Genomic DNA, 11681 nt, shown 5'->3' with positions numbered 1-11681 from the left:
ATGCCAAAAATTTAATTTTTTCTCAAGTTAAAAGCGGTGTCTCTATCTCGGAGTCAGCTAGCTCATTGTCTTGGTAAAGATCACTACAACCTATTCTTTCGGTTGATCCAGATTTGGGAGGGTAGCTTTCAAAGCATCTCAAAAAATGAAACTTTTCTACGGTTCTCAGTAGTATTGTATCGTGTCCCGGATCCTAAGGGGGGGGGGGTCCTTCCTAAGGGGGGGGGGTCCTCACGTAAAGCAACATCCTAGGAAAGGGGTCCTTAATTCTTTGGAGGACCCCTATCCTAGGATTTTGTAAATGATCGCAAGTTCCCACCCCTAAAGTAAAAGACCCCCTCCTTAGGATCTTGTTAAGCTGAGCTCAACAACCGGGACGCGATACAATAATTCCTTCTAATTCCTTTGAAAGCGGTCCCTTTTCCCGCGATAATTAAAATTAATCGTCCTAATTCCTGAACTTTTCTTTTTTCGTCCTAGTTTCATGTGGATATCATTTCCTGGCTTTCTTTCTTTTCGTCAAAGATTTGTCATGCTATTAAAGTTTGTTATTGAAAACAAGCCTAAGGATTTCACACATTTGTTTGAATTAACACTTGGTTTGCGTCTACTAGTTTATTTGCCTGAAGCTATTTATGTTAAAACAGTGATTGAGCTCAATAAGAGCATTTTATTAGTTGTAAATTGGTAAAAACCAAAACATATACAAGTCGAAGTATAAAAAGGACGAACAGTAAAATCATCTGAAAATATATGTTTCAGACTTTAATGTTTATTGTTTTGGTTTTCTTTGCGCTGTTTTTTAGATGGTCGTTCTTCTGAAGCTTCAGATAAAATAAATGGGTTTTTTATAGGGGGACGTTCACGGACTCGGCTACTAGAAGCTTCTTCTTCTTCTTGCAGCTCTGCTTCTGAGTAGGGCCGCTATAAAAATCCCAAATCCGGAAGTGTAAAATCGGGAGAACTGTTATCAGTTTCATTGTATGAGTTGGCCCACTCGGTGTCCATGTAAATGTCTTCTAGAAAAGCATTTTCTTCAGCGGCTTTATGGCCAAAGGGCACTGTCGAAATTCCGTCGAAAAGTAGAAAACGTTTTGAGTCGAATGGTGATAATGCAAGTTTGTTTTGTTTCACTGTCACATTGGTGTGACTTTTCGAAACTATATTATAGTTGTACACTCTCATTGTTTTTCCAGTGAATAATGTGTCCCTGAAGGTTTGGTGGACCAGTTCTCTCTGTGCACTCCGTTTAATTCCTTTGGCACTCAATTTTTGAGTGCCTTCTAAACAGAAGCAAAATTATTATTCTTTTCTACAACGTAGGGGATAGCTTCATTTCACTTCAGCAACTCAATTTATACCGAACAAAATTTGATTCATTTTACCAAAAAAGAGCAAAAGACTCTAAATTATGATTAAAAAGGGGAAAAAAGAGGGAATATGTTGTCAGATAAATCAACGTTTAGGCAACATTGTATAATGTTGCCTAAATCAGCTAAATGCCCATAGTTTAATGCAACAAATTAAGGGGTGTAGGTAGGTTGGTGGTGGTAATTTTGTTCTGTAAAAGGTAGGAATGGGGGGTGGAAGGGTGGCTTAAATTTTATTTACCATTAAGGACGACCGAATATAGTTTCGGTTTTAGGGCGATGAATTCTCTGATCGGCTTGCCACCAGTCTCGTCTTTGAATTTCAGCACAACTTTCTTGTTGGTATCCTCGAACAAAAAATGGTCCTTATCGTAATTTGAAAAGTCGAAATCAGCTTTTATTTTCTCCAAGTCTCGGTAAACGTCATCAGTTTTTATAGCGTAAATAAAACTATCCGTGTCGGAGTAAAGGAGTTCCAAGTTTAGATTTGGTTTCATTTATTGATAATGAAACTGAAACATGAAACGCTTGGCGAGGTCTAGGATGGTCGCGCCAACTATCATAGGTTTATCCCACAATATTTTTGTTACTGAAAAGCTAATTGTGGCTATTTGGTCGTCAATGATTTGAAAGCTTTTCATTGTGCTCAGAGCTGTTTTTTGTAAAAGTTCTCTCTCATTCCTTACAATCTCCAGCTTCTTTCTTCCTAACTTAGACTCAAATGTTTTACCGAAAGCTGAATTAACAATTAGCTTGTAGAAGTTCTCCTGGAATTTATTTACCGCGGCTTTTCGTAGGCGGGTGTTGAGGTCGACAAAGGGTGCCATCCAGTGACTTTGGCGGAACTGAAGAACTTTTCTGAGGTGAGTTATTTTCATTCCCAGCTCATGGTACAATTTTAGGGTAAGGTAGTGCAAAACATAACCTTCTTTAGGATGCAAGGTCTGTAGAAGCTTTGGCACTTTTGGCAGTGTGGTGATTCCCAATTTTCCCAACATGTCGACTTGCTCGTTGCTCATTGCACCAATGTCCACTACTTCACGAGAGGGGGCAAGGGGGTAATCAGCAAAGAAGTCGTGAAGCTCTTCGGGTATGGTTAAATTGACTTCAACTATATAACTACAATCTGAGGTTTCGCTGGTGAGCAGTATGTCTGCCAGACTTTTTTCAACTATTGAAAAATCGTTTAAGGGCAAAGGGCTGTGTTTCATTATCCCCCCGTACAAATTGTTTGCATCAATATTGAGGATGTAGCTTGATGGTTCTGAGGGCGAAAAATCGTCGAGGTATTTATTGTTTGCTTTGTAAAATCGGCACGCGTAAACCGACGACATGCCTCCTCGTATCATTCGCTGCACAAGGTCTAGATGTTCACGGTCCGTTAAGAGTTTCAGTTCGGGCTTATACATTTTTAGAAAGGCGTCCCCGGAAATGTTACTTGCCGTGAAGTAACAGGCGCAATCCAGCCCGTATGTTTGATAGCAAACTTCACGAAAAGCTTCGAAAACGGAAGCAAGCAATAGCACATCTGTAGTCAAGTACAAGTCGTGGTAATCACCAAGTGAGCCACACTTCAGTTCGGTGAAAACTTTAAGGGCATGATTGTACTCGCATCTTGAAACACTCACATCCCCTCCTGTTAGACTATTTTTCCACATTGCTCGTGGGGGAAGGCGAGTTTCTCGGAATTTTTCGAATGAGTTGAAGTATGAGTAGGGGTAATGCCCTTTCTGTTTCAACAGACTGACTTTTTCACGTGAGTGGCCGAGTTTTTCAAAATAGTTCTCCAGCAGAAAAAACTTTTCGTTGGGCAAATTATCGACAAGTTTTGCCAACGATGCTAGCATGAACCTATACGAATCGATGAATCTCAGATTTTTGTAGAGTTTTTTGATTTTTCCGTTTTTGTCCGTGTACGTTTTTATGTAGACTGAGATTGTCAAGGATATATATTTTTCTTCAGATGCGGGTATTACGGAAAAAGTGTTTTCCGAATCGCTTTTTGCCAGCGCTTTGATTATAAAGTGTAAATCATAATTTGACAAATTATGAGCTACCACTGGAATGTAATTTGTTGTTTTTCTATTAACGTTACACTCATTGTGTGCCCAACCCAGGAACTTGTTGGTGTAATGGCAATGATCAAGTACCACTTGATCATTGTCGGAAAAATCATTTTCGCATATCCAACAAATTGTAGCATCTTCCCGTTCCTGGTCTGTTATACCAGTGAAAGTGTAATATTTCCTTTTTTCTACGTAAATTTGTCTCGCTAACGATTCAAGGGAGCTAATTAGCTCTTCCATCACATTCGGTCCTCTTTTAAGCTCAAACTTTAACAGGTCTTTTTTCCCAAATTCGATTACTGCTAACGCGTAGCCGCACGGTTGATGGATTTCAATTGTTTGCGTGCTAGATTTTCGCGGATCAGGTTGCGGTCCGTATACTGGTAAGAGCAGTGACTCCAAATCAAAGTAGATTACTCTGGGTACGTACCAACGAGCTGTTAAGTTTTTGAACTTGTGGTCATCTTTTCCCGGCTTGGGCATTGTTATGACGACATCTTCGTCTTGGTAGCACAGTTCTTAATGTCTTCTCAGAGTTTCGAATGAAGCGCATGTGTGGAAACATTTGCGACAAATCTCAGATTGAAATCGGTGCACTTTGTGCCGCACGTATTCGACCAGTTTCTGGAGATCACTTATCAACACATAGTGATATTTTGATCCATCTGTCAGCAGCAACAAGTCCACAATCAGGCTAGTAGTGAATCTGCTCGATACTCTTATGGGCAACAATTCGCCATCGTTGTACCTGAACAGAAAAATAATTTTATACCTAGGTTTGGAATGAAATAAAAAGGGTGTTTGAATAGGTGAAGAACATTATTGAAGGAGTTTTAAAATTTTTAGAAGGCAATTAGAATTTGCTTACCGGAAGACGTTGATTTGACAATTGTTCAACTTTTCAAATCTGTCCATATCCATCAGACCCATTGGCATTTCGTATTCCCCATTGATTTTCATAATTCCTTCTTTGTCGAGATTGTAGGTTGAGACTTTGTTTTTCTCCAGCCACCGTCTAGATGTGGGGTAGAGGGCCGGCTCATTCACATTGTGATATGCGGCAACAAAGCAGTAGAGAAAGCAACGGTCATCATCTTTAGTGTTGATATTTGTGAGCAGAGTAGATGCTGCGCTGAGTGCATCAGGTAGCTCGAGGTAGGATCCTGCTCTTATTGGTGAGAAGGCCGCGAAACCGATTTGCAATTTTTCAATTCTGTCAATAATCCATCCGCTACCATGAGAAGAGAACGAATTGACTTGGTTGACCATATGTTCAATCAGTTCCAAGAATTGAACCCCAGCTATTCCCTCGAAGTACACTGTCAATGTCTTAGTGTTCAGAAACAGCATGGTCCTTTCGAAGTTTCCACTGTCCCCGTCTTGCACAGTGGGAATTTTGATCATTCCCACTTCCACGTGGAATTGCACCTTGTTCGGACCCTCTTTGACCCTTTCCAGTATAAGAGCATCTATTTCCTCCTTGTTTTGCATCATGACTTGAAGCAAATCCATTTCTTTTTCACCAACTTTGAGATCGTATCGACGCAATTTGCCTCTGAACGCGCTTTCCGTTGGGGCAGCGGAAGACGTCGTCTCAATGCCGTTCCAAACTGGCAATGCGTGCTTCTTCAGCAAGTGTTGTCCATAGCTTTCCGCGGTGAGAAATATTGTATGGCAATAGATACAATGACTATTCGAAGTCATGTCATGTACCAGCTCGACATGCTCTCGGGCTTCCGACAAACTCTCGAATGACTCGAGACACTCATCGCAAACAGTTTGAGGAGGAGGGGGAGGAAGGATCTTGTGAACTTTTTGCTCATGTCTTCTCAAGTTCCTTTTAGAGCTCAGTATTTTTCCGCACTGCTGGCAAAGAACAGGTGTCGCGATAGAAGTAGAGTTCGGCATTGTTTGTTGAAGTTACTGAAGTAATTCAGGAAAATTTCAAGAAGTAGAACTGGTTATGAAAAAACAAAAGCGAGAAGTGACTAGCACCAAAAAACTTTGCGGGTAAGGGCAAGTAGAAGCCATTAACGAGAGTTATACTTCGCAGTCTTGACAATAAGTACTTTCCTTTCCAAAAACAGGGTTTATTCTAGCTTTAAGCTCCATATGTCTCATCACTCTGCTCAAGTGCAGGGGTTTTGTATACTAAAAACTGATTCATTTACAGCCTCAAACTTTTGCTGTTAATTTTAAGGGTTAGCGATGAAGTTTCGGCATTTTTTAGGGGACTGGTTTAGACTTTCAATTAACATTTCAGCACTAAATTACAAAATTTAAAGCTTAGAATGATTCAGATAGAGCCTAAAACTTTTTCTGACTAATTTTAACCGTGAAACAGTAATTTCCTAATGATTTCAAGCCCACTTCTTGGTTTGCGTAAATAGGTATAATAAAAAGTAGAAACATGAGATAAAAGTATTCAGAAAGTAAAGCCCTCAACTAACTAATTAAGTTGAAATAAAATGGTAAACTTAAAAAATGAAAATTTTGCAAATTTGACACCTTGATAGTTACCGATGCATGATAAGCATAGATTGTCATTTGAATGTGTAAAAGATATCGGAATCAAAGTTTCCTTCATGTCATTCAGTGTCCCGTGAAACATTTCATATCATTTCCTTCGAAATATTAAGGCATGGCCGTTTGGTTTAAGGGGCAATAGCTAACCCGGCGTTGCTCGTCGCTACGCTCTTCGGGAACGCCTCCCGTTCTGTAATTTCAAGTGAAATTTTTTTTTTCAAAATAAAGGAAAACCTCAAACTTTTTATGTTGTGAAAAAAGGAAAAGTAATGTTTAAAAAAGTGTCTTTTAAATCTATCAACAAAAAACCAGTAAGTTTTGTGGGACCTCGAGCACAGTTCTACTGGTCAAGTTCAAAATTTAAAAAACATAATTTTTTAACTTCTTTTTTCCTTCATTTTTAGCTTGAATTATTCGTTCTCGTTTTAAATTCAAGTGAATGTGGTTTGAAATTTTTAGGAGCTATCTGATCCGTAATTAGGACAAGCGTAGAAATTAAAAAAAAAACAATTATAGCCCAATCAATGAGAGTAGACGCTTAAAAAGTTGTGATTTTTTGAGAAAATCTGATTTTTGTGAAAATATTGAAAAAAAAAATTGGGAAAAAATTTTTTTCTCTCCAAATCCATTGAAACTACTCTCAATCAATTTGCCATGAATTTCTGAGCAGGGTTAAGGGTCATGTTCATTTTTCGAAAAAAAAACATAAATTTTTTTTTTTTTCACATTTTTACCAAAAAATTGTCCGTTTTACACCCAAAACATGTATATGAATGTAATATAAAGCAGATTTATGGCTTAAAACACTCTCTTTTACTTTGCGTAAGACCTGGCTAACCCCACCGGGCACAAAGTATGATGAGAGAGAGGACAGAGAGTGTTTGATAAAAAAGCCAAATAAATATGGTTGGACTACCAACAAGAAAATGTTGGACCCTTCCATATTTATCTTTCTTTTGAAAAGAAAGCAATATCCCGAAAAGGATATTCCAAATGGGGTTCACTACTGAGCAAGTGTATTTTTCTCTCTCTCTCTCTCATTCTTTCTCAAACAACAATTTTAGCGTAAAATTATTCTCGATTTGTGATTTTTTTCTAGTTTTTCTCTAACATTTTGCTGAAAACTTTACGGGGCAAACTTTAATTGATCTATTAAGCAAAATAAAAACTGAGACAAAAAATATACACACAGTAATGTTAAAACAGCTTAGAAGTCAAAACAAACAAAAAATGAAAATATAAAACCTTGGAATAATAATTGAAACAAAGGAAAATTTTTTGTTTAAGTTATTAGAAACTTCGAAACTGTAGTTTTCTCTTTTTTGGCGCATAGCAAGCTGCATTTGGAGGAGTGCCTTGAATGAGATCTGGGGTGACTAGATCAATTGTCTCCGCACTAGATGAAACCCGAGCATCCGAATAGGAAGTTGATTGTTCTGGAGTTGAAACTGCTCCCCTAACAAACGACTCGGGAGACATTGCTGTCGGAATATCCCAGTACGCTTCGCGCTCTGCATAATCACGAATACATCCCTCCTGATTTTCATACAACGGCATTGACTCGCAGTCATACGCGAAGAGAATTTTTCTTGGAGACTGCTCGAGCGAGGTTGTGTCGTTTATCTCCGTCTTTTCTAATGCCGGATAGCTCTCTTGAATAGTGCAACTCTCGTACATTCGTTTTCGATTCTGTCTAAGTAGATCGATGTGATCAAGGAGGTAGTTCGGTAGCATGATATGACTTTTTGTAGTCCATTCCTCGTTTTGATTCTCGTCGTTTTTTCGGGGAGCCAAGTCATTGAACGGACTTGCTGTAGACGGAGAGACTCTCTCTTTCTGTTGATGGATGACTGCAATCGACTCTCTCGTGTATGTTTGGTAGATAATTGTTCTTTCTCGATCAGACACTGAGATTATTTGTAAAGGACTAGTCATGACTTGAAGAGGTTTAAAGTTTTGTTAAAATGAAATGAGTGAACTACCGAAATGAAATTGAGAGAATGAAAAGTATGAAAAGTTTATTAATGATAATGAGATCAGGAAAGGGGTGGCATAGTTCAATTAGGTCAAAGCTAATAACTTTTTAGGCGAGGCTATCAAATTTTATTCATTCTTTGAAGCATGACGCCTTGAACTGGTTATGAAAAAGCAAAAGCGAGAAGTGACTAGCACCAAAAAACTTTGCGGGTAAGGGCAAGTAGAAGCCATTAACGAGAGTTATACTTCGCCGTCTTGATAATAAGTACTTTACTTTCCAAAAACAGGGTTTATTCTAGCTTTAAGCTCTATATGTCTCATCACTCTGCTCAAGTGCAGGGGTTTTGTATACTAAAAACTGATTCATTTACAGCCTCAAACTTTTGCTGTTAATTTTAAGGGTTAGCGATGAAGTTTTGGCATTTTTTAGGGGACTGGTTTAGACTTTCAATTAACATTTCAGCACTAAATTACAAAATTTAAAGCTTAGAATGATTCAGATAGAGCCTAAAACTTTTTCTGACTAATTTTAACCGTGAAACAGTAATTTCCTAATGATTTCAAGCCCACTTCTTGGTTTGCGTAAATAGGTATAATAAAAAGTAGAAACATGAGATAAAAGTATACAGAAAGTAAAGCCCTCAACTAACTAATTAAGTTGAAATAAAATGGTAAACTTAAAAAATGAAAATTTTGCAAATTTGACACCTTGATAGTTACCGATGCATGATAAGCATAGATTGTCATTTGAATGTGTAAAAGATATCGGAATCAAAGTTTCCTTCATGTCCTTCAGTGTCCCGTGAAACATTTCATATCATTTCCTTCGAAATATTAAGGCATGGCCGTTTGTTTTAAGGGGCAATAGCTAACCCGGCGTTGCTCGTCGCTACGCTCCTCGGGAACGCCTCCCGTTCTGTCATTTCAAGTGAAATTTTTTTTTTCAAAATAAAGGAAAACCTCAAACTTTTTATGTTGTGAAAAAAGGAAAAGTAATGTTTAAAAAAGTGTCTTTTAAATCTATCAACAAAAAAACCAGTAAGTTTTGTGGGACCTCGAGCACAGTTCTACTGGTCAAGTTCAAAATTTAAAAAACATAATTTTTTAACTTCTTTTTTCCTTCAATTTTAGCTTGAATTATTCGTTCTCGTTTTAAATTCAAGTGAATGTGGTTGGAAATTTTTAGGAGCTATCTGATCCGTAATTAGGACAAGCGTAGAAATTAAAAAAAAAACAATTATAGCCCAATCAATGAGAGTAGACGCTTAAAAAGTTGTGATTTTTTGAGAAAATCTGATTTTTGTGAAAATATTGAAAAAAAAAAATTGGGAAAAATTTTTTTTCTCTCCAAATCCATTGAAACTACTCTCAATCAATTTGCCATGAATTTCTGAGCAGGGTTAAGGGTCATGTTCATTTTTCGAAAAAAAAAACATAAATTTTTTTTTTTCACATTTTTACCAAAAAATTGTCCGTTTTACACCCAAAACATATATATGAATGTAATATAATGCAGATTTATGGCTTAAAACACTCTCTATTACTTTGCGTAAGACCTGGCTAACCCCACCGGGCACAAAGTATGATGAGAGAGAGGACAGAGAGTGTTTGATAAAAAAGCCAAATAAATATGGTTGGACTACCAACAAGAAAATGTTGGACCCTTCCATATTTATCTTTCTTTTGAAAAGAAAGCAATATCCCGAAAAGGATATTCCAAATGGGGTTCACTACTGAGCAAGTGTATTTATCTCTCTCTCTCTCTCTCATTCTTTCTCAAACAACAATTTTAGCGTAAAATTATTCTCGATTTGTGATTTTTTTCTAGTTTTTCTCTAACATTTTGCTGAAAACTTTACGGGGCAAACTTTAATTGATGTATTAAGCAAAATAAAAACTGAGACAAAAAATATACACACAGTAATGTTAAAACAGCTTAGAAGTCAAAACAAACAAAAAATGAAAATATAAAACCTTGGAATAATAATTGAAACAAAGGAAAGTTTTTTGTTTAAGTTATTAGAAACCTCGAAACTGTAGTTTTCTCTTTTTTGGCGCATAGCAAGCTGCATTTGGAGGAGTGCCTTGAATGAGATCTGGGGTGACTAGATCAATTGTCTCCGCACTAGATGAAACCCGAGCATCCGAATAGGAAGTTGATTGTTCTGGAGTTGAAACTGCTCCCCTAACAAACGACTCGGGAGACATTGCTGTCGGAATATCCCAGTACGCTTCGCGCTCTGCATAATCACGAATACATCCCTCCTGATTTTCATACAACGGCATTGACTCGCAGTCATACGCGAAGAGAATTTTTCTTGGAGACTGCTCGAGCGAGGTTGTGTCGTTTATCTCCGTCTTTTCTAATGCCGGATAGCTCTCGTGAATAGTGCAACTCTCGTACATTCGTTTTCGATTCTGTTTAAGTAGATCGATGTGATCAAGGAGGTAGTTCGGTAGCATGATATGACTTTTTGTAGTCCATTCCTCGTTTTGATTCTCGTCGTTTTTTCGGGGAGCCAAGTCATTGAACGGACTTGCTGTAGACGGAGAGACTCTCTCTTTCTGTTGATGGATGACTGCAATCGACTCCCTCGTGTATGTTTGGTAGATAATTTTTCTTTCTCGATCAGACACTGAGATTATTTGTAAAGGACTAGTCATGACTTGAAGATGTTTAAAGTTTTGTTAAAATGAAATGACTGAACTACCGAAATGAAATTGAGAGAATGAAAAGTATGAAAAGTTTATTAATGAGAATGAGATCAGGAAAGGGGTGGCATAGTTCAATTAGGTCAAAGCTAATAACTTTTTAGGCGAGGCTATCAAATTTTATTCATTCTTTTAAGCATGACGCTTTGAACTGGTTATGAAAAAGCAAAAGCGAGAAGTGACTAGCACCAAAAAACTTTGCGGGTAAGGGCAAGTAGAAGCCATTAACGAGAGTTATACTTCGCCGTCTTGACAATAAGTACTTTCCTTTCCAAAAACAGGGTTTATTCTAGCTTTAAGCTCTTTATGTCTCATCACTCTGCTCAAGTGCAGGGGTTTTGTATACTAAAAACTGATTCATTTACAGCCTCAAACTTTTGCTGTTAAATTTAAGGGTTAGCGATGAAGTTTTGGCATTTTTAGGGGACTGGTTTAGACTTTCATTTAACAATTCAGCACTAAATTACAAAATTTAAAGCTTAGAATGATTCAGATAGAGCCTAAAACTTTTTCTGACTAATTTTAACTGTGAAACAGTAATTTCCTAATGATTTCAAGCCCACTTCTTGGTTTGCGTAAATAGGTATAATAAAAAGTAGAAACATGAGATAAAAGTATTCAGAAAGTAAAGCCCTCAACTAACTAATTAAGTTGAAATAAAATAGTAATTTTAAAAAATGAAAATTTTGCAAATTTGACACCTTGATAGTTACCGATGCATGATAAGCATAGATTGTCATTTGAATGTGTAAAAGATATCGGAATCAAAGTTTCCTTCATGTCATTCAGTGTCCCGTGAAACATTTCATATCATTTCCTTCGAAATATTAAGGCATGGCCGTTTGGTTTAAGGGGCAATAGCTAACCCGGCGTTGCTCGTCGCTACGCTCCTCGAGAACGCCTCCCGTTCTGTAATTTCAAGTGAAGTTTTTTTTTTCAAAATAAAGGAAAACCTCAAACTTTTTATGTTGTGAAAAAAGGAAAAGTAATGTTTAAAAAAGTGTCTTTTAAATCTATCAACAAAAAAACC

General features: G+C 37.4%; 1 protein-coding gene across 1 annotated transcript in view; it reads right to left on the bottom strand.

Annotated features, from left to right (window-relative positions):
- Positions 1 to 11681, bottom strand: part of LOC134839977 (short transient receptor potential channel 3-like) — a 70544-nt gene that overhangs the window by 16468 nt on the left and 42395 nt on the right. The window lies entirely within an intron of this gene.

Source organism: Symsagittifera roscoffensis, chromosome 2 (assembly GCF_963678635.1).
Source record: "Symsagittifera roscoffensis chromosome 2, txSymRosc1.1, whole genome shotgun sequence".
NCBI lineage: Eukaryota > Metazoa > Xenacoelomorpha > Acoela > Convolutidae > Symsagittifera > Symsagittifera roscoffensis.
The sequence above is the reverse complement of the archived record's forward strand: the minus strand, read 5'-3'. Positions and strand labels throughout refer to the sequence as shown.